Source organism: Podarcis bocagei (assembly GCF_964188305.1).
Source record: "Podarcis bocagei genome assembly, chromosome: 6".
Taxonomy (NCBI): domain Eukaryota; kingdom Metazoa; phylum Chordata; class Lepidosauria; order Squamata; family Lacertidae; genus Podarcis; species Podarcis bocagei.
Genome location: NC_138130.1, coordinates 48,708,864 through 48,734,902, shown reverse-complemented (window position 1 = coordinate 48,734,902; position 26,039 = coordinate 48,708,864). Strand labels below are relative to the sequence as shown.

The following is a 26,039-nucleotide window of genomic DNA, read 5'->3' as shown; positions in this document are numbered from 1 at the left end:
AAGTGCTCCTCCCTAGCCCTCCCCTGCCTGCCAGCCAGCCAGCCCTGGGGCGGCTGAGGTGGCTGCCGCCGGGCTTTGTTCCTCGCGCCTCTTCCCGCCCTCGGGGCAGGCTTCGCTGTACCGCGAGCTCTGGGGCCTGCGCCAAGGAGGACTCGGCGAGAGCCGCCGCGTTCCCCGCAGGAAAACACCAGTTCGCTTGTCCCGCCGCCCCGGGACGTGGCCAAACCGCTTCGCGGAGGGTATCGCCACCGCAGCTGGCCTCCCAGCGCTTTCGCTTCGCTCTCTTCCCCGCCCCCAGCCAGCCAGCCGCTTCAGCTCAGCGCCGTTTAAATCGGGAAAAAGGGTCTCTTTCATTGTGCTCGGCAGAATCACCTGCCTGCTTTGCGAGCAGAGCTTGTCGAATGGCGTTTCGCACAACAGCGGCCGTGTAGCCGCGGCTCGGGCTCTGCCCTCGCTTTGGCACCGACAAGCTCCCCAGGGCCTCCAGCGCGCTGCAGAGCGCGAGGGATAGGCAGGGAGCCCGTTGGCATCCAGAGCAAGCGTAGCTCTCCCGGCGGCGCCCGGGAAAACCTCGCAGCCTCGCTCGCTCAATCTGGCCGCGCTGGCGAACGAGCACAAGCAAATACGTCGCTGCTGCCTCTCAGACCTGCTGATGCGGGGGGAGGGGAGGGAGGAAGGGAGCGGGAGCAGAGCCTGGCGAAGGGGGATTTGATGGGTGGTTGGCTGCGCTTCGGGAGGGGAGGGAGGTTGGCTGCGCCTGGTAATGAGGGATTTGAGGGAGAGGGAAGGGCGTGTTAGCTTCGCCTGAGAAGGGGAGGGCCCCCTGCTATTAGGGGTGGGAAAGCGGGGGCGGCTGCGCCCGAGGTTTGGTGTTTTTTGTGGTTTTTTTAATTGGAGGGGGTAAGGCGTGCCTTCTGTTTCTAATAAAGGAAGCGACTTTTCTCGAAGGAAGAACGAAGGTGCTCCGGAGGGGGGGGGGCTGGTTAGGATGATGGAGGTGTTGGATGCCGTGCTAGGGAACGGTGTGTGTTTGTATGGTCTTAGAAATGAATAGATTGGTTAAACCTATGGGGAGAGAATGGGGAAAGGGAAGAGGATTTGAGTGTGGGGGTTTGTTTGTTTTTTTGGTTTTTTTGCGGGGGGGGGGAGCGACGGATTTCAAACCTTTGCCCCAGGGAAGCGGGGGATTTGCTACTGGTAGTTTGGCTGCCCCTGGTGAGAAAGGTATTAATAGTTTGCAGATTCGGGCTGGCTGCCTCCCCGGAGGGGAGATTTCAAGGGAGACGTTGGCTGCTCCCCCTTCCTCGCGATCGAGGGTGTGCTGTGGGTTTCTAACTCCCTGCACCAGGGAGGAGAGGCTGGCAGGGGCTCCGTGTGCCTTGCTGGCCGGCCCCGGTGTGGAAGCAGCGTCGGGAGGGCTTGGCGGTGGCTTTGCCAGAGGGGAATCGATGGGGCGAGGAGGGCGGGTAGAGAGGTGTCGGGCTGCGCCTCGCCAGTTGGGATTTGAGAGGGGCGGTAGGAGACGCGCCTCCTGTTTCTAATAAAGGAATCGGCTTTTATTGAAGGATAAACGCAGGCAACTAAAGTCGTGTGGGCTGCAGCCGCCGAACTTCGTTAGTTGCTAATCTGGCTGCCAAGATGAAAACCTTTCGCGAACGTTTGAAAGACTGCAGGAGCTTTGACACACGCGGCGGCGGCGGCGGCAGAAACGCACACTGCCCCCCCCCAGCTCCCCAGCCCCTACCGTGCCCTTCCTAGCAGGGGGGGCGGGTGCTGGTGGTGATGGGGAAACAGGAGGCGTAGCCCCTCCTAACGGTTCCGGCTTTGGGGGATTGCCAAGTTTTCTTTGACTTAGGGGAACTCTGGGGATGACTAATCGCACGCCAAGCTGGGGTTTACAAGGGTTTTCTTTTCTCGTCACCCGCGGTTGCTGACCCCGCTCGCTCCAAGAAAGGAGCTGCGACAGGCGGCTTCTGAGAAGGCCGAACAGCCAGGAGCCCGAGTCTGGGCCGCGGGGAATTTCCCTCGCCAACCCCGGAGAGAAAGGTGCAGCTCAAGGCCAGAGCCTGGAGATCGGGGGAGGGGAGTGAGCGGCTCTCTTCCGGCGCGGAGCTGCTCAGGCGAAAGCTGCCAGCCTGTTCGGACGCCCTTTGCCCGGGCGCAAAGTCTTGCTCGTTGCTCTGCAGTACCCTCTCTCCTGCACACTTTCACTTCGGAAGTTTTTAAGGGCTGCAGCCTAGAGAGGGAGGCTCTGGAACTGCTGCCTCCTCGCAAACTCCTGCTCAGTTTAATAGGGTTTACTTTCACCGCCTGCCAGCGGCTTGGCTGTGCCGCAGCAAAAGCCCTCAGGCAGCAGGGCTAACACATGCGGTGCCATCCTACGCCTGTTTACAGGGAAGTCGATTCCCGCTGTCCTCCGGGGGCGGGGGAAGGCTTATTCAGGAGCGCGCTTAGGGTTGCAATCCTCGATGCGGGAACACGGTCAAAGAAGATAGCTGAATCGATGTGCGTCCATACTACGTTGCAATCCCTACTCACACTTACTTGGAAGGAAGCCTCGCTGGTCTACCTGCCGATCAGAGGTCTCTGAAACACCAGTGTTATACACTAAGGCTTAGATCTCATGTACACTGATGCGGACTTCATCCTCATTTAGCTTCTCAACACAGAGTAGGCATGGCTGGATGTCTCATGAAAATGTAATTGACATTTCCTTCCGAGTTATCATGTTCAGGGCCAGCACTACCATTAGGAAGAAAGGGGCAGCGGCCTCAGGCAGCAGATGCTAGAGGGTGGGCAGGGAGTGGGAGGTAGGTGTTGGGAAATAGATGCAAGTGTTGATGTCGGGGACAGATATGTGTGTGTGCTACGGAAGGCTTTCCTTCAGGTGTGGTGGATGCTATCTGTTCCCAGTGTTGAAGCAAGATCTGATTGCCAGCTTGGCTTTCTTCTTTCTATATGTGGTATGGGGAGAGATGCATTTTTATGAGCATGTTAATGAACACATATTTATCTAGAATTATTTTGCCTCCTATTTAGTCTCATTGACATCAGTGGAACCTGTTTTGAATTACAGTTATGATTTTAGGTTCTGAATGTCAGAGTTTGACACTTCAGGGCCCCTTCACTCCACATTGGAGCTAACGACAAATATTCAATTGACTTTAATGTCTTCAGAGACTACATGGCCTGCTTTATTAATTGTTATAACTGTAATCCTCCAGATTCTGATCTGGAGTAAGCACTTTGTACCTGATTCCTGCTACCTCAACATTAAGGAATACTGTGGAAATCAGCTTAATTATATGGAATTTATAAAATCTGCTATTATTCTTGCACATGGGGCAGTGCTTTCAAAATAATATTTTTATCACAGCCCTGTCCTTGAGAGGAAGTTTAGTTGCAGTAAAAATGTGTTGCTAAAAACAACTGGAGTGGTGGTTGTGTGAGGTCTGAAGGCTCATTCCATTCACTTAAGGTGTACCTCACTGCCTCCCTTGAAAAGCATTGTTTTTGAGGGGGTGTCAGGAAACCATTTGGAACATAGGAAGTTGCCTTATGCTGAGCCAGACCTTTGGTCTATCTAGCTCAGTACTGCCTACACTGACTGGCAATTTCATAGCAGGGTCTCCTCCCGTCTTACCTGGAGATCAAGTGATGGATGGAACCAGGGATCTTCTGCATGGAAAAAAGATGCTCTACAACTAAGCTATGGCTCTTCCTGTATGCTTGATCTGTGTCATTGGTTTCACATTGGAAAGTATCGGAATTATGACTCCACAGTCAGCAGTGACACCCTCACGTATGACAGTGAGATCAATGTGAATATTGGTTTCCACCCACCTCATTTCACTAGCAAGTTTGCTTAGGCTACATTTTTTAATGTGTGGAACACGGTGGCCTTTACACCCACTTTTTAAACCAAGTGACACATACCTGTGCTTTTATCCTAGTTGCCCATTTGAGTACAATCACTGGAGTTTGAAACAAATGGGCTTTACTTCAAAGTATTGCATCTAGGTTCAGCTTGGTAAGAGGTCTGCGGACAACCTCCAAGCTTGGCTTTTCATGGTCCTGCTTCCTTAGTCCTTTATCCTTCTGAGGAGGGTTTTAGGTAACCACAATTGCAGAGGAATTCTGATTTGCGCTTCTGGCTCTTTGTTGGTACTGGGAAGGAAGCTGCCTTTGCCTTACCTCACAACTCTAGTTCAGATGAAGAGAGCAGAGGGAAAGCTGGATCAGCCAGCCCAATATGTTTTGCTACAGAAAATGTGCCCCCAACCTCCTCTGCCACCCCTGCTGCCTCTACCTGAGGTGACTGGAGGCAGCCCAGTGTGCTGAAGAAGGTGGGGGAGGAAGAAAAAAAAGAGGCCAGAGAAGGGGTGGGGAGAAGGTAGGTGACAATGCACAGGAAGCAGGAAGCAGTACGTTCCTTGGGGGGCTGAATCTGCCACCCCTACCAGCTTTTCCCAGCCTGCTGTCTGCAGTGACTGCCTTGCCAAGCCTCCTGAGTTGGGCTGGCCCTGAGGGAAGAAGCTACTGGGCCTCAGCCTACCTAAGGACCCAGGTGCCTGAGGAAAGGTGTTTCCTTTATAATGGCTTCTGAGACCTCAGTTCTGCTGTAAGCAGTCCCCACATGCTGACACTCCCACAGGACCCTTGCGGACAAAGAATTACCTACAAAGTTTCTACAAAGTGATCAAGCCACCAGCCCCTTCCCCTACTTTCTGCACAGTTGTTCTGGAAATTGGCCATTGTGTCTCTGTGTTTCAGAGATCCAGAGGCTAGATTAACAAATCCTTGTAATTTCATTACTCCCTAATGTGGCCAGTTATGGTCTGGAATAGAGGAAATGGGTACGTTTTGGCTTGGCCAGGATTAATCAGGCAGAAGGAGTTTGAAATTTTAGATCGTGTTTCTTGTGGTTTTAAGGAGTGTGCTTGTAAGCAGATGTTTTTCCATGGCTAGCCAGTGTGCTTGATTCATAGCCAAACTCACAACCTAGTTAAGAAGCGTGCAGCTGAGGTTGTGTCCATGTGGCTCTGTTGAATTTCCATGGGATTCTTTGTTAACCTGTCTGTGTATTGGGCTGTTTTTATACTGGGGAAGGAAGCAAAAAAATTTCTCCCTGTAACAAAATATATTTTGGTTTCAGTCCTGTGCTGATTTTTCTTTAAGTCCTTCCCTTTGCAGGGAGTTGGACTAGATGACTCTCAGGGTCCCTTCTATCATTGTAGGCCAGATTGTAGCCACTGACTACCTCAACTGTTTCATCTGCATCCCTAGACCTGTAAGGTTCTGAAAAGAATGTCCATGTTTTGAATCTAGAAATAATGGCATTCACACATGACACATTCCTTACTTTAGAAAGTTCCCAAGGACATTTTGCTAATAGGCTATTACACTGGTGTTGCCTCTCTAACTTAAAAACACACACAAAGAAGCCAGGAAGTGTCTTTGTTAGAAGCCTTCAAAATAATCAGTGGTTTTATTTTAACTAGCACACTATTTAAAACACTTTTTTTGTTTTTGTTTTTTTAAAGAAATGAAGGCTTTATCCACTTCACACAATTTCTCCGGCCCCGCTCTAACAATTCGCATTGTCATTTCCTTCGTGCTCAGGCAGGCCAGAAAATTTGCTGTTGCTGCGTGAGCTCCTCAGCATGAACGGAAAATCCAGCTTGGCCACAAGGACTGTTCAGCACTGCGCGCTCTCTCTCTCTCTCTCTCTCTCTCTCTCTCTCTCTCTCTCTCTCTCTCTCTCTCTCTCTCTCTGGTGTTCCGGCCTGCTTGCTGCTGCGGCTGTGGCTGCTGCTGCCGCCGCCACCTTTAGTTCTCAATAAAAAGGAGCCCAGATACAACCACCATGGTGGCTCCAGAGAACCAGCTGCACACAAGGGCAGCCCAGGAAAAGAAATGGCTTCCTCCTCCCCTCCTTTTCAATCAGAAGGTGGCAGAGAATGATTCATCGCCTGCATCCAATAATTAAAACAAAAGCCAGTGTCGGCGGAAAGAAACCCTCTCTGGAAACTAACAGCATTTCCCTTTCCCGGGAGTTGAGAACGCAATTTGGTAGAGGGATCACGATGGCTGGTTTCCGGGCCTAATTTTCACAGTGAGGTGATAAACCTGTGCCTGGCTGTGTCACCTCAGAAAGCAGATAGCGGTCGAATGCTCCTTCACAGAACACATACGCATGCACACAAATGCTGCACCCAGAAGACTAGCATGCCATAGAGAAGGATTCCAGCCTATGTTTCTACCTAGTGTGCTAGTTTTCTAGGTGCACAGATATGCTTCCATGGCGGAGCATTTTGTATTTTCCAGAGTGAAGTGGCACAGCCCAGAAAGACATTTTACCATCACAGTGAGAACTAGGCTCTGGTCTTGAGGGGGCGAGGGATGTCTCTCTCTCTCCACCCACCCTCCCAGCCGACTGCACATTTATGAGTTTGGCTGTAGCCTCTTCCCAATTTCTATGGGTATTTATGATTGAAGGTTTTTGTACTCCAGCCTGTGCTTAAAGTAGTGCTAACTTCGGTCACTCTTGAATAATGCTAAAAATACACTTGGCACAGGTTCAGGGTCACCCCATAAGTTATTGTGGTGAAGGGCTGCAGCAGACATTGAGAGCAGGGTAAAAGTGACCACTGGTTCAAAATGAGTCCCGTCCATTGTGCTGGCAAATGCTCCTACCTTCCTTGAGATCCCTCGCATGTCAGTGAAGGTTCAGATACTAAATATGTGATTCAAATAAATTTCCTATACTTTCCATAGCCCCGCTTCATAAAGTTCACACAATAAGGCATTTAGAAAGTAATCACTTTGAAGTTGGAAGCATTGTAAAAACCAACCAACCAACCAACCAACCAACCAACCAACCAAATAAATAAATAAATAAATAAATAAATAAATAAAGCTAATGGATCATGGGCTGCCTTGCACATCTGGAAATATATTTCTCGAAGGAGCCCTGTCTGTGCACAAGTTGAGGGATATGTATAGAATCGTAGAGTTGGAAGGGACCACAGACTCATCTGGTCCAGCCCCCTGCAATGCAGGAATCTTTTGCCCAACATGGAGCTTAACCCATGACCCTGAGATTAAGAGTCTTCTGCTCTACGGACTGAGATGTAAATCTCATGGAACTCCCCAGGACTTATTTTCCAACTCAACATGCACAGAATTGATTGGGCTGGTCTGAGTAGGAGTTGCTTCCAAGTAATGACTGTTAGGATGGTTCTGCAGTCTAACGCTGGAGGGTAAGCCGAAAGTGATTTCAGCTGGACGTTGTGAGTCAGAGGTTACTTGATGTGGAGATAAAGGCTGCAGTCCTACTCATTAGGGCTGAAGAACTTCCCATCCTCCAGATCTAGTGACACTCCCAGCTCCCATCAAACCTAGCCAGCATGGCCAGTGGTCAGGGAGGATGGAAGCTGTAGTCCAACAACAAGTGGAAGAGGAGGTTCCTCAGCCCTGCCATACACACTTCCCTGAGAGCAAGACCCATCCAGCTTAACAGGACTTCTACTTAATACTTATGAACCCAAGGAAAGCTAATCTAGTCAACTATCCTGTTCTCACAGTGACAGTGGTGGTTGTGGGACCTATGACCTTCCACGTGTTTTGCACTATAGCTTCCATCATCCCTGACTATTGGCTGTGCTGGCTGGAACTGGTGAAGTCCAGTAGTAATAGCTGGGGGGCACAGATCAGCCATCCTTGATGTTCAGCATCTTGGCCTCTTGCTTTTGTTTTAAGGGGGGGGGAGAGGTTTTGGTGTTTGTTTCTGCAGGAACTGAGCCTTTTGCTGAGAGGCAAAGGTCGAGACGTGTGAGGAGGTGATCCTTTTGCGCTCTCCTTGTTTAACTTCTCCGCCTCCTCCACTCCACCCCACCCCACGGCACAGCAGGGCCCTGCGTCGCAGCTGCATCTGACTGCGAGGAGAACTGGACAGGGTTGAAGACAGTAGCCCTTTCACAGACTGTCACCAGCGCTCCGTGATTGGCTGTCAGAGCAGCGCGAGGCTTGTCCTACACTCGCCCCCCTGCAAGGCATGTCACTGCCTTCCCTTTCCCGGCTGCACCCCAGAAGTGACAGACAGGCGGAGGCCGAGGTGTGCGCTCTGCTGGGAAGAGCTGCTCTTGGCGAGTCCCCTTGGAAACACTCCCAGGATTTCCAGCCCCAGCATGCAAGACAATCAAAATGGCCGAGGTAGTAAACAGCCACAAGTGGCTGCCGTTCAGCCGTCGATCAACGGTGTGCTGTTGTTGTTGTTGTTATGATGGTGGTGCTGCTGTTGATGTTTCAAAGGCGGGCGTAAATCGAGCCTCCTTCCTACAGGACGGCCATCTAAAGCTTTCCCAGTTAACAAAAGTGTTTCCTGTGTCGCTACCTCAAGAGTAGGAAACCTAAGATCCCCGATAGTTCTTCTGGCACACCAGGCAGGATGGGCTGCACTGCCTGAGGCGGAGAACCAGTTTCTGCAATGCAAGGAAATCTTCCTCAGGTAGATCTGCCTGAAGAAAAATCCCGTGTAGTTGAAAGGCCCTGCTCTTTCAATAAAATATATGCCTCGAAGCATCCGATACTGCATCTTTGTGGGAGAGCCACCTTATCGGAGGGAAGGATGAGGGTGAGCTGTTTGGAAATGGCTCTCTCTCTCTTTGCTTTGGCCTCCTGGCACGACCAATTTCTGTCTCCAATAGGGCTAAAGGGGCGGTTTCACTCCACTGTTTCCAATGCAGGTTTATGGCCATGTCCACAGAAACCCCTATATTCCGATTTCAACAACAAAAATACCCAATTGTTAATATGCTTTAAGACATTTTCTTACAAATGGCAGATCAGGTGCTAAACCGACACCTGAATTGCCCTACCAAGCACTGCAGGTCTGGTACCCAGCTTGACTGAATGCCCTCTCCTTGAAAATAAAAACAATCCGATACAGCGCAACCAGATGCCAGGGAGAGCGGTTCTGTGTAGCCTTCTCCTTAAGTGCTACCCTGCAGCGGCTCTATACACAATACATTTAAAGCACATTTAAAGTGCATGAGTCTCCACAGAGATTCCTGGGAACTGCAGTCTGTCGGGGTAAACTACAGTTCCCAAGACTATGTGGGGGAAGGTATGTACTTTAAATACATGGTATAGAAATAGGTGGGCTTTTTAAAAATTATTATTAGCAGGGTGATGGTGTCTCGAAGCATTCCATCAAACGAGCCCTCAGGTACTGTCTGAAATCAAGACAAATGATTGCCAGCGACACAATCTGCTGTTTGTGAGAAGTAGGACTGGGGGAGACTGGAAAATGTAGGTGAAACAGGAATACTCCCCTCCCACACACTCCGGAACCCTTTGTTCATTGACACTTTCACCCATTATGAGGTTGCTTCTGTCTCCTGCAGACAGAATGGCTGCTTTCTCCCTAGGAAGCACGAGTGGATTGTGGGACAGCCTCACAACAACCTGCGGAACAGGGTCCGTCCACCACAGGCGCAAAAAGCAAGCAACAGACCCGTAGATCTGTGACGCGCTGGCTTAGGTGGAACAACAGTTGTTCCTCAGCTATCCAAGGTTGGAGCCTTGGTTCGCTCCAGTCTATCTGGTTGTGGTGCTGAACCAGAGAGAAGACGTTAGCTTGTATGAATGGATCTGGCTCTTTTTTAGGCCTCATAAAAGAAGAAGAATAAAAAGAATACTGGCAATTGTATACGTATACTTTTAGGGTTGAGAGTGTTTTACATGCATACTAAGCTAGAGGAGGCAGAACTTTATCTGTGACTCGTCTGCCTTTCATGGCTGCTTCTTTTTTTAACGTTTCAGGGTTAGAAGTCGAGGCCTTGTGGCTTCTCTCTCAGTTGCCGGTGCGCTGCATCTGTGTCACATGCCTCACAAAATCTGAAACATGTTCTTTCCTGTCTGCCGAGCGCGCACCGGCGCTCTGTGTGCGCCAGGGCCAACGCCGGCCGACGTTTCCACTCGAACTGCAACCACTGAGAGTTGAAAACATGGTCGTCCCTCCACGCCTACTTATGTTTACGCAGAAGTAAGCCCCATTGATTTCAGTGGAACTTGCTCCCCAGTCCGTTTGTTTAGGATTGCAGCCCAAGTGTGTGACTTTCCAGGACGGAACACAATCCCTGTTAGAAACTTGGCAGCGGCAGCCGGAGAGGTTTTTCGCCTGCGAGCACACATTTCGATCACTTTGGGGCCAGCAGAAAGCCACGCATTGCTCCGCCACCCATTGGCCCAGAAAAACAGCACGGACTTCCAGCCCCGGCCCCCCTCTGCTGCCGCGCCAGGTGTGTGTGTGTGTGTGTGTGTGTGTGTGTGTGTTTTAAGTGGGGGGAGGGGAAAAATCTTAATTTCAATGTCTTTTGTTTTCCTGATGGTGAAATCAGGCGTGCAAGAGTGGTCAGAGCCTCTGTCTAAGGCCAAGCCAAGGTGGCCTTGTTTTGTTATTCAGATTTCTACACTCCCATTAAAGCAGGCTCCCAGGAAGCGGCGGCAACGGCTTGATTTAACGCACACTCAAGCAGGGCCATTCAGAGCTCGGGAGAGCGCCGGGTTATTTATAGGCTTTTTCCTCGGCGCTGTGCGCCGCCGTAGCCGAGCAGACCGCTAATGAATTTAATCCTGGCGACACCCTTAGGAAGGAGAAAAGGACTGAGTCACGGGCCGAGGTTGATCAGGCCCGGGGCCTCCAGCGCGGCGCGGCTCCGGTGATTGATTACGTGCCTTGCCAAGAGACCGGCCTGCTGCTTCGGGATGCAGCGCTGCCTGGAAAAGGGGCCAGCGGGGAGCCACGTGGAGTTCAGAAAAGAAGGGCCGGTGCCGTGTGAATCCATTGTCGCGCCAAACAGCCAGAGCGAGGCGAAAGGCTGCAGCTACGCGGTTCCCCTCGCCTCCCAGCTCCGCAGAGAGGCGCTTCTGGCCCGTCCTCCACAGCAGCGCTGCCTTCAGGAGGTCTTTAAGCGCTCGGCGTGCCCGCAGCGGCTGTTTTTTTTGGCGTGGATTTCCCTCTCCGATGCTTTCGGTCCCGAGGAGCGCCAGCGTCTACGGCTCGCTGGCTCCGCTCGCTCTCCAGTGCTCCTCTTCTCTCCCCCCACCCCAGCGCAACGCACAACGGCCTGACCCGAGGGTCAGCTCTCCGAGGAGGCGAGGGAGGAAGGGAGGGAGGGAAAGAGGCCTGGCGATTTGCGGCCTCAGTTCCTTCGGCGAAGGCTCCCTCGGCGATTCTGCTTAGCAAAACACAGGCGGGGTGAACGCGGGGCAGGGGGTAGACTTAGCGACCGAGACGACCCCCCCCCTCACACACACAATGCCTCGGGAGGCGTTGCGTTTGCAACCTCTGGGAATCCTCACCGGGTGGGGGTGGGGAAGACAGGCACTCAAGGAGCATAAAATAAAATCTGAAAACAAAAACAACCCGTGTGATCGCTAAGAACTTGCTTGGAAAGACCCTGCGCGAGCAAATGTTCCGGGTCCTTGAGACGCGGAACGACTAGGCAGCTCAGTCCATCATAAACTGGTTAAACAATGGCGTTAATGAAACCAGTCTTACAATCCGGGGACTTCGACTCAGTTGTGTTGCTCGGCAAGCAGGTTCAGTACTTCCACTGTATTTTTTATTTTATTTTTAAAGAATTTGTCCTTTCTTTTTCTGAAGGCTCGACCATACACACTCAGAGACTCAGAATGTTTTTTTTGGGCTAGAGTCGCCGCATATACTGTCGTGACCATATTCAAAGGTTCCTCAGAAAATTAAACGGATATGATTTTAAAACCGTTTTAAATACAGTATCAACCCACTTTGCAAGCATACATCTACATTTGCTTGCCCAGAAAAAGAAGTGAAAGTAAAAGCAGGACATTTTGACAAGGACTTCCTTCTCCCAGTTTTCCCTTTTTTATCTCTGGATACGGGGGAAATGCATATGTATCTAACAGAGGCCTTCCACCCCCACCGCCATCCAGCTGCATGTCTGTACCTCACGTGTGCTCCGTCTAATAACTTTTAATGTCTAGCCCTAAAACGTCTTTATAAAAAATAGCTTTACAATGTAATGGGCCAGGTGTCCTTGCACTCGTTGCCGGAGATTGAAAAAACGTGTAGGATGGTTTTCAGATGCAAAGCTCATAAACTGGGAACAATATGCAACCCACCCCCTCCATTTCGGATTTTAAACTCCACTTCCAGGCACCTCTGGAGGAAAACCTTCCCGACGCATTTGCAGTGCACACACTTCATTGGCAACTTGTTTCTTTACTCTCCCCTCCCCTCCCCCTTAAGAGTATTTACCCTCCAGCTTGGGAAAGCGATGCCTTTTTGCCATTTCTATCAGCTGGTTTTAAGAAGCTGAAAAGCTTGTGTGCCCAGCGTTTCGGGTTACAAACGGTAGATATCTTTCACTTCTGCTTTGAAAGCGAAGAGGAGGCTTTCCACCCCTCCCTCCCTCTTGTATAGATGCAAGCTAAAAATAAAATCCAACAGAATATTAGCTTTCTGGCTAGAAATAGGTATCAAAACAATCAAGCGATTATTCATGAGATAAGAACTTGGGGTTTAGGTTTCCAAATCCTTCTAGCAGACTCTACTTTTAAGAATCTCCTGCTTTCCATTAAAACGCAAGAGATTCGCATAATTAAAGAAGGAAACTGCATACTGAGTAAGCAACTTTTTTAATCAAGGCAAATGTTGCTAGGGACCGGGTTTAAACATTTCCCCTTCTTTCCCACAGATTCCTGGACTTCGCGATGAACAGGCTGGAGCGTTCGTCGGCGTTGAAATAGCTAATCGCTCGGGATGCCGCAGCTCCTAGCATACTTACCTAGGTATAAACAGCTTATGCAGGCAACATAAGAGTGTTTTAAGGACGCTGGAGCGAAAATTAAGAGCGAGGGCTTGGTATAATCACCTCTCTAGTCAGTGACAATAAAATTCCATTCAATTCCACCCGGCTGGTTTGTGCTCCCCTCACCCACCCTTCTCTTATAGCTAAAAACTATAAGTCTCCGGAACTATATACGTCTAATCCGTATCAGATAAATCCCGGACCCCAAACTTTCCTGACAAGCATGTTTAGGGTTGCAGCCCTGTCGGATTACCAGTGGAAGCTGCTCTCTCGCGAGTAGGGACCCGATACCTCTACAGCGCAATCCTGTGGCACGTTTCCTCAGAAGCAAGTTCCACTGTGTACAGTGAGGCTTACTACAAAGTAAACGTGCAGAGAGGAGGACTGCAGTGGGGGCCAGTGATTCCCCCCGATGCTGCACACACCATCCTGGTTAAAGAAGTGTCTCTGAATGAGCGGGGGCGCGCGCAAGCGCGCGCGCCCCCAACACACACCACCACTTCCCGAAGTCTATAGGGTTAAATCTTGTAGCCGGCGCCTTGCTGTTAATTCCAGCAATCGCTAGGAAAGCCATAAAGAATCACGCGCTGTGCGAGGGAGAACCGAACAAGCGAGGATCAGTCAAGATGGGCGTCCTGAACCCGACATTTACTAGCTGACCTGCCGAGTCAGCGCTACCAAAGTAAGTAGATACGCAAGATAACGACCATCCCGGCGAGCGAGAGATCAAAAGGCCGGCAGAGAAATCTCCAGCCGGTACTAGAATTACAGAGAAGGAGGGGGGGACCCCTCTCGCTCCACCTTCCCAAGCGATTCACACGCCGTGACCAAAAAACGTGTTTGGGAGTTTCAGAGGTGGGAACCACGCGGTACCTTGTTTAGACACCAAGGGGAGGGAATCGGTTTTGGGGGCACTCCGGAAATCTTCTTGAGAACTGAATGGTTCTCCTCACCCAGAAAGGCTCGAGGGCAAAGGGGCAAGAAAGAAAGCCCACGTCGGAGTATGAAAACAGCGACTAGTGGTAAAATGAAGGGTGTTGAAGAGTCGTGGGTGCAGGGGGTACACTGGAGGGGAACGGTGGCTTGCGTGCTTCTGGAAAGGAGAGATAAAGGGAAATTGCTCGTTTGGAGGGAGTCTTTAAATACAGGTTGGGATGAAAGCGGGACACCACACAGTTATCTTAAAAAAGGAAAGAAAAGAGAGGGCTGGAGAGGCATTTTCCCTTCGGGGGAAGAGTGGTGGCCAGATAAGACGGGGAGAGAGAGAGAGAGAGAGAGAACACGAAGAAGACGTTCCACTTTGGGCAGGCTGTGCGCGACAATGGAACGCGCGCGGGTGGGGGGAAGGGGAGGGAGGGGGAGGGGAACAAAGAAACAGCCCATTTGGGGTTCTCAGGGAAATGCAAAGAGAGGCAGATGAACGTGGGGGGAAGGAGGAAGAGCGCGGTTTTCCACACCTGAGGAAATATATATATATATTAGGCGCGTGAGGGGAGGGGGAATGAATAGGCAGCGCCGTCCTCCTTCCGCCTCATACAAGGTTATGAGGATGCCGTTTACGAGGTGGAGGGCTTCTCCTTCTCTCTCACCCCCCTGTTTGAAAAGACTCTTAATGAAGGGCTGAGGAAAAGGGGTCGCGAACAACACACACGCGACACGCGGGAAGGTGCTCTTGCGAGAAGCAGATATTGAGGCGGAGAAGAGCCCGCGCTCGCTCGGCTTGGCGAGGAGGTCGAGGAAGGGGGAGAGCGAAGCCTTCTGCCGCCGGCGAAAAAAGGAGAGGAAGCCGGGCGGGCTGGCTGGCTGGCTGGCGGGGGTCTGGCTGCGCCTGCTACTGCCGTTGCCGCTGCTGCCGGGGCTTTGACAGCTTGGCGAAGCGGAGGGAGAGGAGCTTTATGGTAATTGCGGCTCTCTCTCCACTGGCCTTCTGGGTAGCGAGCCGAGCCGAGCAGGGAGTCTGGCGAGGGGGCGGGAAGAGACTTTCCCCCCTTTATTCCACCTCGCCTGGTCAAAAAGGAGAGCGGAGTCTCCTCAGGGCGCCCTCAGGCAGGGCAGGGCAAGGCAAGCAGAGCGAGGAGGAGAGAGAGGGGAAGGGGGGGGGAGAGCAGCCAGGAAACGCCGCGGAGTGGAGGGGGAATCAATTAAGGAGAGAAAGCGAAAAGCCTTGGAGAAAGGAAAAAAAGGAAAGAAAAGAGGCAGCTCCGGGAGAGCGCGGGGGGGAAGAGAAGCCTCGCTGCTGCTGCTGCTTGGGAGAGCGGAGTGGAGGTGGCTGTGCTGCTGCTGCCGCTGCCTCTACTGGCGGCGGCTCCCTGAGTGCTGAGCCCGCCGGGGGGAGGGGAGGGGAAAGAGGAGAGGGCGGGGAAGGGAAGGAGGAGGCGGTGGAGGAGGAGGAGGCGAAGGGGGGCAGCGTGCAGCAGACGGAGCCTGCTCTCCCAGCGGCAAGGTGAGGAAGAGCGGCTTTCCCGGTGGATTAAATCCCCAGAGCCAGCCCAGCCACACACACGCACACGCCGCCGCCGCCGCCAGGACGCGGGGCTCTAGCCAGGGAAGAAAGAGCATGTAGGCGCCGTCGCCAGGAGCCGTCGAGCCCAGCCCGGAGCAGCCACACCAGCAACATGGCGCTGCCAGAGCCGAGCCGTCGGGCAGCCGGAGGGAGCCTGCTGCTGGCGGGGTGCTGAGCCCAAGCGATAGTCAAGCGGGGTGACCGTAGGTCTCGCTCCCCCCCCTTCCAACCCGCGCAGCCCCAGCTGCCCTGCCGAGGTCCGCCGGTGGCCGGATTGTCCGACGTGGGGGCAGCCCGGGTCTCTCCTCCCCCCCTTGGGCTCGGAGGTTGGCAAACTTTTCTCGCCCAGCCAGACTGAGAGTGGCTCGCTTTGGAGAGGACACGCTAGAAGCGACGCCGGAGCGACTCCACGGCGGCATCTCCGGAGCCGAGGCTAAGGTCAGCGCTCTCCCCTTTGAACTCCTCTCTCTCTCTCTCGTCTCTCTTTCTCTCTCTGCGGAAACGCCGCGACGGCCAAGTACCAAAAAGGGCGACGATCGCATGCGGTACGCTTGAGTCTTGGTACACTTCTCCCGTGTGTGGGGAGGGGGGACCTCGACGAGGCGACCTTTTTCCTCAACACCCCCCGCCCCCAGACCTGGCTGGGGTGCGCCTCTGTGTGTGTGTTTGTGTGTGTGTGTGTGTGTGTGCGCGCGCGCGTAGGAGAGAGAGAGCGCGCGCGTTGGTCCCAGCCTGCCTCTCCTCGGTTGGGATCGTTGCCAGAATGTCTCTCAACCTGAAACGATCCGGGCTCCGAGGAGGAGGGCGGCTTGGAGGCGAGGGAGATGTTCGCGAGCACAGCGGTCACCGCCTGAATGCGCCTTGGCCGGGGAGAGGCGGGACGCGGAGGCCTCGGGTGGGGGGAGTGCTCCGAGGGGCGGGTGTGTTGCGCGGGTTTGTTGAAGTTTGCAGGGTTGTGAAGAGAGGCGCGAGGTGGTGGGGGGGGGGGAGCGAGCGAGCGACGAGGAAAGGGGAAGCTGCCGGTCGCGCTCTGTCTGCTCCAGCAGGAAGGAGGTGGCGGGCGGAGGGGGATCGAGAGAAGAGGCTTCCCGGCGTCTCGCTCCTCTTTTATCTTTCGGATTTGGAAAGGGCTATAAAAGCCCCACCTCTGGCAGCCGCCACTTCTGGGCTCCCAGGGGGAAAGGGGAGAGTGGGTGGAGGGGAAAGGAGCGTTTTCGGAGAGCTGCTTGGCTCTCCTTTTGGCCCACCGGCAGCGAAGTTCAAAGATGAGTACCGGGAAGAGACAGCCAACGTGATTGAGGTAAAAAGAGGCTCTCGCTTTCGGTGCGTGTGTGGGGCGTATTTGTTGCTTTTCTGAACGCTCTTGGAAAGAGACTGCGGAGGCTGTGGGAGGTTTTCTTCCCGGTTGTTTTCGAGGCCACTTTTTGAGGGGGGTGTCGGAGTCGGTTGGGCGGGTTATGGGGGGGGGGGAATAAACGAGAAGGTTCGGGGGCGGCGGAGAGGCGATGTTCTAGAGCTGGTGGTTCCAGTTCAAAGACTTTGTGTTGCTAGTCTGGGGTGGGGGTGGGAAGAGGTCCAGCGCCGCCGTTAGGAATTTCGGGCGTCCTTTGCACCTTTCATTTCTGGCTCCGGGGAGGTTGAGAACTTGCCTCCCAGGAGCGGATGGCGGAGGCTGTTGGCTGGAAAACCCTAGCCAACTCCGGGGTTGCTTGTGCTCGGCATCTGAGGCACGTAGCTTGTTTGTTGCAAAGCCAGTCCGGGGGCGATCTCTAGCTTTGCGAAGCCTTCGCCTTTCGTTTCTGCCTCGCCGGCTGCGTCTCAGATTCAGAAAAGCGAGGTATGTGGGTGGAAGGAAGCGGTGGGGGGGGGGGGAGGAGAGAGAGTGGAGGGAAGCGTAGATCGGAAAACCCCAAAACCCCTTGAATCAGAAGCTGCGAGGGAAATACGTGCTGGTGTTTTAATGGCAATCGCCTCGGAGCTTATTTCCGTATTTAATTCTCCCGAGCAATTCCCTTCTCGGCTCTCCATCTGCTCGGTGGAAGCCCCGCAGCTTCGCGTTCGCCTCCCTTGGCAGAAGGGCGGTCTGCGCTCGTTCTGGTCGCGCGGGCTGGATCTGTCAAGCTTTTGTAAACTTTTCCATGAGGCCTAGGCCAAAGGGCTCCTTAGACGGGCCCCACGAAGACTATCTGCCAGCAGAGATAAGGAGAGCGAGACTTCTCCCCTCCCGTATTGTAAGGGGAGTAAAGCGAAGCGCCCTTGCAAGATCGCCCTGGGACCTTGGAGACAGAGCCCCGAGGCCAAACTAAGTTGTCCCCGGGGAGTGGGGGTGGTGTCTACATTCAGCATTGCCGAAGTGGATCGGCTCCCACTCCCCCCCCCCGCCATATTTGCATGCTGTTAATCTTGGGAGTCCCGCTCCTGGAGGCGGCTGCTTCCAGCTTTGCGCTCTCTTTCTCTCTTACGCACACACACACAGTTCCGTCTGGGCAATGTTGGCGCTGGCAGACATGCCTGCGTGATGCGGTGCCCTCGCGATAGGGCCTGGTGGTTATAAAAGCTCCCGTCCCTTGCCTTGTGCTCCCTTAATTGAGGCCAGTGGGACTGCTCTGGAGTAAAGCAGGCCAGGAGGACTGGGCTCAATTAAGGTTTTGTCTTTTTGTTTGTTTCCTCTTTACCAGCCTTGTGGGGATGTTATGTAGGTATTTTAAGTGGCAGCTGGTGGGTTTTGTCTTTTTGCGAACAAGACAACCTTAATGGCTTTTCGGCGGACCGTAAAAAGCAGGACTTGGAATTTCCTCCCCGCCCTCCATCCCGCAAGGTTTGCCACAGGAGACGAGATCTCCGAATTGGTGACTGGGAGTTAATTAGGAAGTATCCTCTGGATCAGTGAGTCGCACATCCCATTAGCTATTTCCCAGCTCTTTGCGGAATCGGCCTTTCCATCTACTAAGCCGGAAACTGCTTCGTTTTCGAGCTGAGGTCAGATAGAGTCAAGGAGTTTTTGGACAAGCAAAGAAGAGTGGAATCTGGGAACCAGCCCTTCCGACGCAATGATTAAGTTCTCCACTCTCTGGAAGGCCTGGAATCTCGCCTCTCCCCCTCTTTCCCCACACTTTCTCCGAGGGGAGCCCAGGCCCTTCGCCCAGGGCAACTGCGGGACACGAAACGTGCCGCGCGCATTTAGCGTGCGCTAAACAGGGACAGACAAAACCCCGTTTGTCAGCCATGAGGGTGGGCTGTTTCAGGGGTCTCTGCATACCCACCAGCTGTTGGTACTGCGGGTGATGGTTCTTTATTACCCCATTTCATCTCGAAGGTGAGGTGCGGTGCTGGAGGAGGAGGAGGAGAGAAAAGGGAAGGTGGCTTTTCTCTCCCCCCCCCCACCGGTATTGTTTCGCTCGCCTGTGATAGATCGGTCTAGACAGCCGTCCAAGCTCCCTGCGAGCGGAAGAACCGGAGCCTGAAAGGGAGAGTGGGGGAGTCGCAAAGGAAAAGGTCACCGCGAGATTCGGTGCGTGTGGATGTGTGTGTTAACCCTTCAGGAGTCAGAAATCGAGGTAGATTTTTCTGCGTGAAGGGTTGAGGCTGGCAGTTGCAGAAATCTTCTGTCTCCAGGGGGAGGGGAAGTTGGGAGAGACCGAGGCGCGATCCCTCGGGCTGCTCTCGATGCTCCGTGAAGATCAGTTTCCCACCACCAGGAACCTCCTTTTCTAGCCGAGTGCCAGATTCTTCCGTTCCCAGAAGTTTCGTCGTTTGGGAACTCCGCTGAGCGCGCTTAACCCCGTGTCCTGTTGGGGCAGAGCCAGGCAAGCACAGAGAAGCACAAGGCGAGCCAGGCGTGGTGGTGGAGGAGGAGGAGGAGGAAGAAGAAGGGGTGGGGGTCGAGCTGGAGCAGGAGATCCACTCAGCGCTCTCTTCTCCATTCTGGGGAGGGGGGGGAGGGAGGAAGAGGGAGGCATAGCTCACAAGGACAAAGCCAGAGCGGAGAATTCGGAGCCACTCCGGCCAAAGACCTCCAGGCGAACAACCTTAGGAGCAGAATCCAGCTCTCCCTTTCTTAGAAATGGGGAGTGGGCGGTGTGGGTGCTTTGTTTTTTGAGTGCCCAGTAGGGACTGACTTTGTTCCATACGACGGGGCTAGGCGAGCCTCACCTGTGTTTGGTCAATATATAAGCGGAGAGAGCCGGGGCAAAACTTACCTGCGGCTGCCTTGAGACACATTAGACTTGACAGAAGCAAACGGGGGCTCTGGCTCTCTGTGCGCGCTTCTGTTTGGGGTCTCCTTTCTGTGAGAAGGGCTGGTAGGTGGGAGGGGAAGAGCAAAGCCCTTCTCTGCGGAATATAAGCGCGCCTGCCTTCGGAGCTCCCCTCCCCCCCTTCCCACAGACATCGGCTGCCCCCGAATGAGGTTCTCTGGCCCTTTATCACCCCGGAGGAAAGCTGCTTTGCGTTGGATTTGCCCGCGACGCGGCTCAGTTCTTTCCCTCTTTGTCTGGAGCCCTGGCTCGCAGCGCTCCAGCCCTCGCTGGAAAGCTTCCCGACGAGGAGTCCGCGCAGAGCCAAGCAGGCAGCTCGACAGTTCTTTGCACGTCACATCTAAATACATCGGTAATTAGATGGAAGCACCGCCGGAAATGATAGATTGGCTGCATAGCTAATAGGGACGAGGACAAATAAAGCCTACAGCGTCTCTCCCCCCCCCTCCCCTCTTCTCACTTGCTCCCTCCCTCCCTCGGATAAGTGGGCCCCTGGAAATCAAGCCCACGATCTGGAGCGAGAACTGAAATTACACGTCGTCCGTTTTAGGGCTGTAATCAACCACGCAGATGAGAGTCTCGGTTGCTCCCCTGCTGCCTGCAAGCAGTTCTTCTTGAACGTGTTTGCTGCATGATTGTGGGAGGAGGGAACTCGGAGTCTTTTTAAACCCCTCTGGGTGTCTGCTAGCTAAATATATACACCTAGGAGAGCGAGCGAGCGAGGGATGGGAAGGAGCGGGTGTGTGTGTGGGGGGGGTGAGAATCCGATCATCTAATCAAGCCTCAGTCCCTGCGGCTGCATTTCCCACACCCTTGCGCTTAAGCCGGTTAAGCTCCCTTTGCGACGTTAATGGGCCTCGCTGCACAGACGTAATTTAAGCGCCTCCTGGATCGCAGGCACAGGAAGCCTTTCCAGGGAGTCGTAAACGGCGGAGCAGCTAGCGCCTGGATTCTAAAGATAGTAGATGGAAGCAAACCCCGTCCATTTCAGGGCCTCGGGTTCTGCCTGTGGAAGTTTTCTCTCCTGGAAATCTGATGGCTTCCTCACTTCTCTTTCTGTTTAGGATCTAAGGGCTAACCTGCTGTGGGAAGTCCAACGTGGCGCTGCTTCGAAGTACTTGCTGTGGGAGCCTCTCGCTCCCCCTTTCCCAGCCTAGCCTTTTCCCTCTAATGGGATTTCCCGCCCCCCCCCTTTATTTCAGTGTTTTCCACAGCGCTTCGCATGCCCTTGGCTCTAAATAACTGTAGCAGCTGCAGAAATACTGAAGGAGCAGCGAGCAATCTCTGGCTTTACTGTAGGTGTTTAGGGGCTCAGGGCATGGGGCTTAGAGTCCCGCTACATCTCTCTCCTCCCCCCACCTTCATCCGGCCAGTTTGCACTTCTAATTTAAAAGTCCTTGTTGCAATCGCCACAGGCTTCCTACAGCGTTCTGTAAGCAGGAGGGTTGAAAAGGGAGCTCCCCACAGACACTATGATGCAGGACGTATTTTTTTGGGTGGCTTGCCAAACTTCAGGCATAAGAGAGCAAGGCCCGTTTTCAAGGCTAGCCAACGCTGTTTTCTGTTGTGGCTAGTCAAAAGACCCCCGGCTTCAAAACACATTTGGTTTAGCGGCTGGAGTGTCCCGTGTAAATTTGGAAAATTCATTTCTCCAGTTTAGTCTTGACGGGGCAGCCTCCGCCTCTGTATACGGTTATCTGCCTGATGAGGAGAAGGTGATATCAGCATACAGTGGTACCTCGGGTTACATGCGCTTCAGGTTACAGACTCCGCTAACCCAGAAATATTACCCCAGGTTAAGAACTTTGCTTCAGGATGAGAACAGAAATCGTGCAGCGGCGGCGCAGCGGCAGCAGGAGGTCCCATTAGTTAAACTTGTGCTTCAGGTTAAGAACAGTTTCAGGTTAGGAAAAGACCTCCAGAACGAATTAAGTTCTTAACCTGAGGTACCACTGTAGTAGTTTAGGTATTCGCTCCCTGGAGGGAGGATGAGGAACCCAAAATACCTCATATCGCAAGACCTCGTTCCTAAAGCATTTTATCAGAGGCAACTTGCGCAGCCATTTTGAACCATCAGGAGTGCTTTAAGCACATCCTCAGTATTCCTTAATAACACCTCTGTAATGTAGGCTAGTGTTGTGTTTGACTGCCTACACAATATACATTTAAGGCACGCACCTCCAAGAACCCTGGGAACTGTGGTTTGTTAAAACTGCTGAGAATTGTAGCTCTGAGAGGGTAAACTACAGTTCCCAGGATACCTGGGAGTGGGTGCTTCATATGTGCTTTTAAGGCATGATATGTGTAGTAGTGAGTTCCTACTAGATGAGCTGAGATTTGAGCCGAAGATTTCCAATCTGACACTCCTTTCTACACAACACCAGCTCTCCACCAGAAGTTACGTCTGGGATAAAGGCTTTAATGGTCAGCTGGGGCAAAGGCATTTAGTTATAGCTGAGTTGGGGACTAGGCTGGAGACAACCCTCCTTCTTAAAATAAGCCCTCTGATTTATTTATTTTTAATTGTCTGGCTTTTGCTGTGGGTTGGAAGGTGTTAACCGAATGTAGAAATGAACTGAAGCGTTTTAGAAGCCCCCTTGGATCAGGCCCCTATCTATCTATCTATCTATCTATCTATCTATCTATCTATCTATCTATCTAGCTATCTAGCTATCTATCCATTCATCCTGCACAGCAGGCTTGTCCCGGCTTCTGTTCAGCGGCTGCTTGCTCGGTTTACATACCAGGCGTCGCGGCGCAACGCACCATCTCGCGTTTAGCCCTCCATTTCCAGGGAGGCCTCACAAACAGCCATGCAACACGATCGGCACCGCAGCCTCCGGTGCTTTCGCCTGCTGGGCTTGCTTGTTAAAAATAAATGCTAGTGGTAGCGAGGGTGGGAGAGAGAAGGTGGGGAGGAGGGGAGGCGGTGGGTGGGTGCGTATGTTCCTCCTCTTCCTTCCTCTCCGCGCAATGTTGCACTAGCCAGTTAAATAGATCAAGCAGACTCTTTCCAGAGAGCCAGACTAACGTCGTTCTCGTGTATGTTTGTGTGTGTGTGTGTGTGTGTGTGTGTGTGTGTGTGTGTGTGTACTACATCCGAAGGAGGTGGGGTGGGAGGGAGGAAGAACGCTAGAGCCCTCCCTGACTCGAGCGTGGAGCGGAGGCCTCGTTTGCAGACAGGGGGAGTTCCCATTTCCGCGAGCAGCGCCGGCTGCGTTTAATCCTTGTGTGTCCTTTCCCCCAAGCCGGGCTGATAAACGAGAATTACGCTGAAGCGACCTCCCTTTTCCTCGGCCCTGTTCAACTGTCGGGCCCTGAATTGCGAGCAAGCAGCCGGGGCGTGCTTTCCTGGCAAAAGTTAACGAATGTTTCACAAGGGCTCCTCTGGCGTGCGCGGTGACTCTTCCTTAATGGATGAGCTGACTTTCGGGCAGAAAGCAAGGAGGCCACCAAGTCGAAGGAGCGAGCAGCAGCACCCCCCCCCCCCCATCCACACCGCGTAGAAAATCAGTTTGTCCTCTTGAAGCGTATTCATTTTCCTTATTTGCTAGGGAACCAAAGTACTTTGCAGCTTAGGCTTCCTGAAAACACAGACGGCTAAACTAAAATTCCTCATCACTTGAGAAACCTATGCACGCGGTTCTTGCCTCGTGGTTACCTGTCAAAGATTAGAAAGCCAGGGCAGAAAAGCGGTGATAGCTGCGGCGGCAGCTCATTTCCTGGCCCTTCCGCTTGCATTTAAATTATGCACACACACCTGGCCCATTTCATCCGCTGCGGTGCTGTGAGGAGGGCAGGTAGGAGGAAGCCCGCGTGGAAGACGATCCTTTGGCTGCATGAAATATAATTTCGTGATCTGCAAGACACTTTCCAGTATAATCTCATTATGCACCACAGGCTCCCGGTGTTATTTTGTAGGAGGCGGACAATGATCAATTTACATTGACCTGGGGCTGGGCAAGCTTTTAGATGGTAATTGCCATATTGATTTGCATGAGAGGGAGAGAAGGGGGCGGGGAAGGGGAAGACTGGCTAAAATTAAACACCGGAAGCTAAATTAAACTAAATTTAATGTCTAGGCACAAACGTAAAAGACCTGCTAAACTCCTGGGTTCTTAGCTAGGCGTCTATTTTTAGAACCGTGGAACTTGGAGGAAGAGGGAGGTGGCTTGGGTCGCTTTGAACGTTATCCGGCTCTGTTCCAGAGAGCGAGAGTGGGAATCCTGAGCGATCCCACCGTGGAAACCCGCGCGAGTCCCTTGGAAGAGTTCCGATCCTTGATGGAATTTCGGCCGTGTCCTCTCATATGTTATTAAGTAAAAAGAATATATTGGATCGCGAGTGAGTCTTGTCTTCCAGAAGGCAAGGACAAGGTTTTAATTTGATCATAAGGCAATTAGAGGAGAAAAATACAGAATCCGGCAGCAGTCGCTTCCCTGGAAACTGGCTGTGCGGAGAGTTGAGTGTAGTCAGCGAACCGTTAGGAAAGGGGGTGGGTGACTGTTCCGCTCTGCGGCACATCTCCTTAGAGGAAAGCATTCCGTGCACTTTGTATCGCCTTAATTTAGTAGCAGCAGGAGAGCTGGGCGGGGGAGGGGAGGCACCCCACGTCCTCCCAAAGTGCGCTGCAGCCGCTCTCTGGAACACGCGTGCAAAAGAAGCCACGAAACAGCGCTGACCATTTATATTGGGGACACTTCTCTTCGCAAATGTTCTCTGTGCAGTTGGATCCTATGCAAGCTTGTTCATCGGGGTGTGTGTGTGTTCATTCAAATAAGTATGGATAGGATTGCAGCTTTGACCTGCTTTACTTAGTGTCTAAGGCTACAGTCCCGAGCACATTTTTCTGGGAGTAAGCTTTAATTAAGGCCATGGGACTAGCTTCTCAGTACAGTTACCTTGCAATTTAAACACATTTAACCTGTGGGCATTCAGATTAGCAAAAAATTTGAGGTGGGTGTGTGGGAATTAAAAGGGGGTGGAAAGAGTTTCTGTGTCTGGACAGAAAGACTTTGGCCATCCCTTGCACCCTATATGTTTTGACTATATGCGATTTTAGCTTTAGGTGGGATCCTTGAGCGTAATGCCTGCCTACCGTAAACTGAGACAAACAAAAACAGAACAGAAAACCTGGTCACTCCTCTAACACCTAAATCCTAAACAAATTAGTTGGAAGGAAGGCCCGCTAAAATGACTGGGGCTTCCATCCAGGTCTGGAGGGCTGATGTCTGAAACCTCAGTGCTTTCACTTGTGTGCTGTTGTTGTTTAACTTGAAAGCATTCTGCTATTAGTCAGTCGAGGGGGCTGCAGCGGCAGGGAAAGATCCTGTTTTACTCAGAAGCTAGGCCCACTTTGCTCAGTTAAGCCTTCTCCTTAAAGAAGTGTGCAAAGGACTGCAACTTCAGATTCCTAAAAATGCACAAACTGCATTCCTAAAAATGCACAAACTGGGATACTTGTCAGACTTCAGGAACAGAATACTCTGCTGCTTTTTGTTTTTGTTTAAGAAGGGAGAGCATGCCGACTTAATATTTCTATCAAAGGGTACAGCTCTAGTGATCAGGAATAAAATCAGTTTCCCACATCTGAACAAAATTGCAGTTGTGGCTGCCCTTAGGATGGGAGGCTCTTGAAAAGTGAAGGAAAGTGAATTGGTAGAGTTCAGGCTATATTTACTTTGTGCTTGTTTTGGTGGGGGGGGTAAGAAGTAAGCGGATGTTGTCTATTTTTGCACTGCAAGGTTGTGCTTTCCATCAAGGAAGTGAATTGTAGGCTTAGATGAAGACAATCTTGCTTAGGCTTTTCAGAAGACTTCAGTGGTGTTATTAAATGCAGGAGGGGGTGCAGGCTTAGAGAAGCAAACTTGCTTGCTTGGAAGTAGGTCATATCCGCCATCCTATGCACACTTCCTTGGAAGTAGTTTCCATTAAAATCCTTGGGGCTTTCTTCAGAGTAAATATTTAGGATGGATTGAAACTACCCAAGCATTAAACAAAGAAACAAACAAACAAAAACAGGGTAGCTTATAATAATTTCCTGCATAAATTCAACCAGGGATATCTAAGCCACATTAAATTAAACCCACATTCATAGAAAGTGAGATTTGGAGCCCAGATTATTGACAGGGATTGACAGGTTCCTGGGGGCTTGTAATGGCCCTATTTGATGGGGCACTATATTTGGGGCTGTGCTGGTTTCATTTCTGATGTCTGTATATATAGATCTGAGCATGCACAGCCTATAATAAGACCTTAAGAAGTGCAGTGCTGGACCAGACTGGGGGTGGGGGGAGATGCGCTTAGTCCGGCATTCTCTTTCAACAGTAGCCAGACTGATGCCTCTGGGAAATCTACAAGCAGGGCAGCAAGGCAACACAGCTGTCCCCAGACTCTGGTATTTATGTAATAATAATAATAATT

The 26,039-nt window shown here is 52.2% G+C and overlaps 1 protein-coding gene and 1 long non-coding RNA gene across 9 annotated transcripts in view; both read left to right on the top strand.

Annotated features, from left to right (window-relative positions):
* LOC308589805 overlaps positions 1-12,958 on the top strand; it is a 74,825-nt gene extending 61,867 nt beyond the window's left edge. For 2 of the 3 annotated variants that reach the window (XR_014009487.1, XR_014009488.1), the window contains exons 2-3: positions 9,826-10,304; positions 12,744-12,958. This is a non-coding gene — a long non-coding RNA (uncharacterized lncRNA). Of the gene's footprint in view, positions 1-5,865; positions 8,215-9,825; positions 10,305-12,743 lie in introns of those variants that run through there. The other variant, XR_014009489.1, reaches the window with a different exon arrangement.
* A 507-nt stretch (positions 12,959-13,465) lies between these two features.
* BCOR (BCL6 corepressor) overlaps positions 13,466-26,039 on the top strand; it is an 87,741-nt gene continuing 75,167 nt past the window's right edge. For 2 of the 6 annotated variants that reach the window (XM_081199234.1, XM_081199228.1), the window contains exon 1: positions 15,258-15,798. The gene's annotated coding sequence lies outside the window, so the exon portion shown is untranslated. Of the gene's footprint in view, positions 13,540-15,249; positions 15,799-16,391; positions 16,661-26,039 lie in introns of those variants that run through there. The other 4 variants (XM_081199231.1, XM_081199233.1, XM_081199235.1 and 1 more) reach the window with 4 other exon arrangements.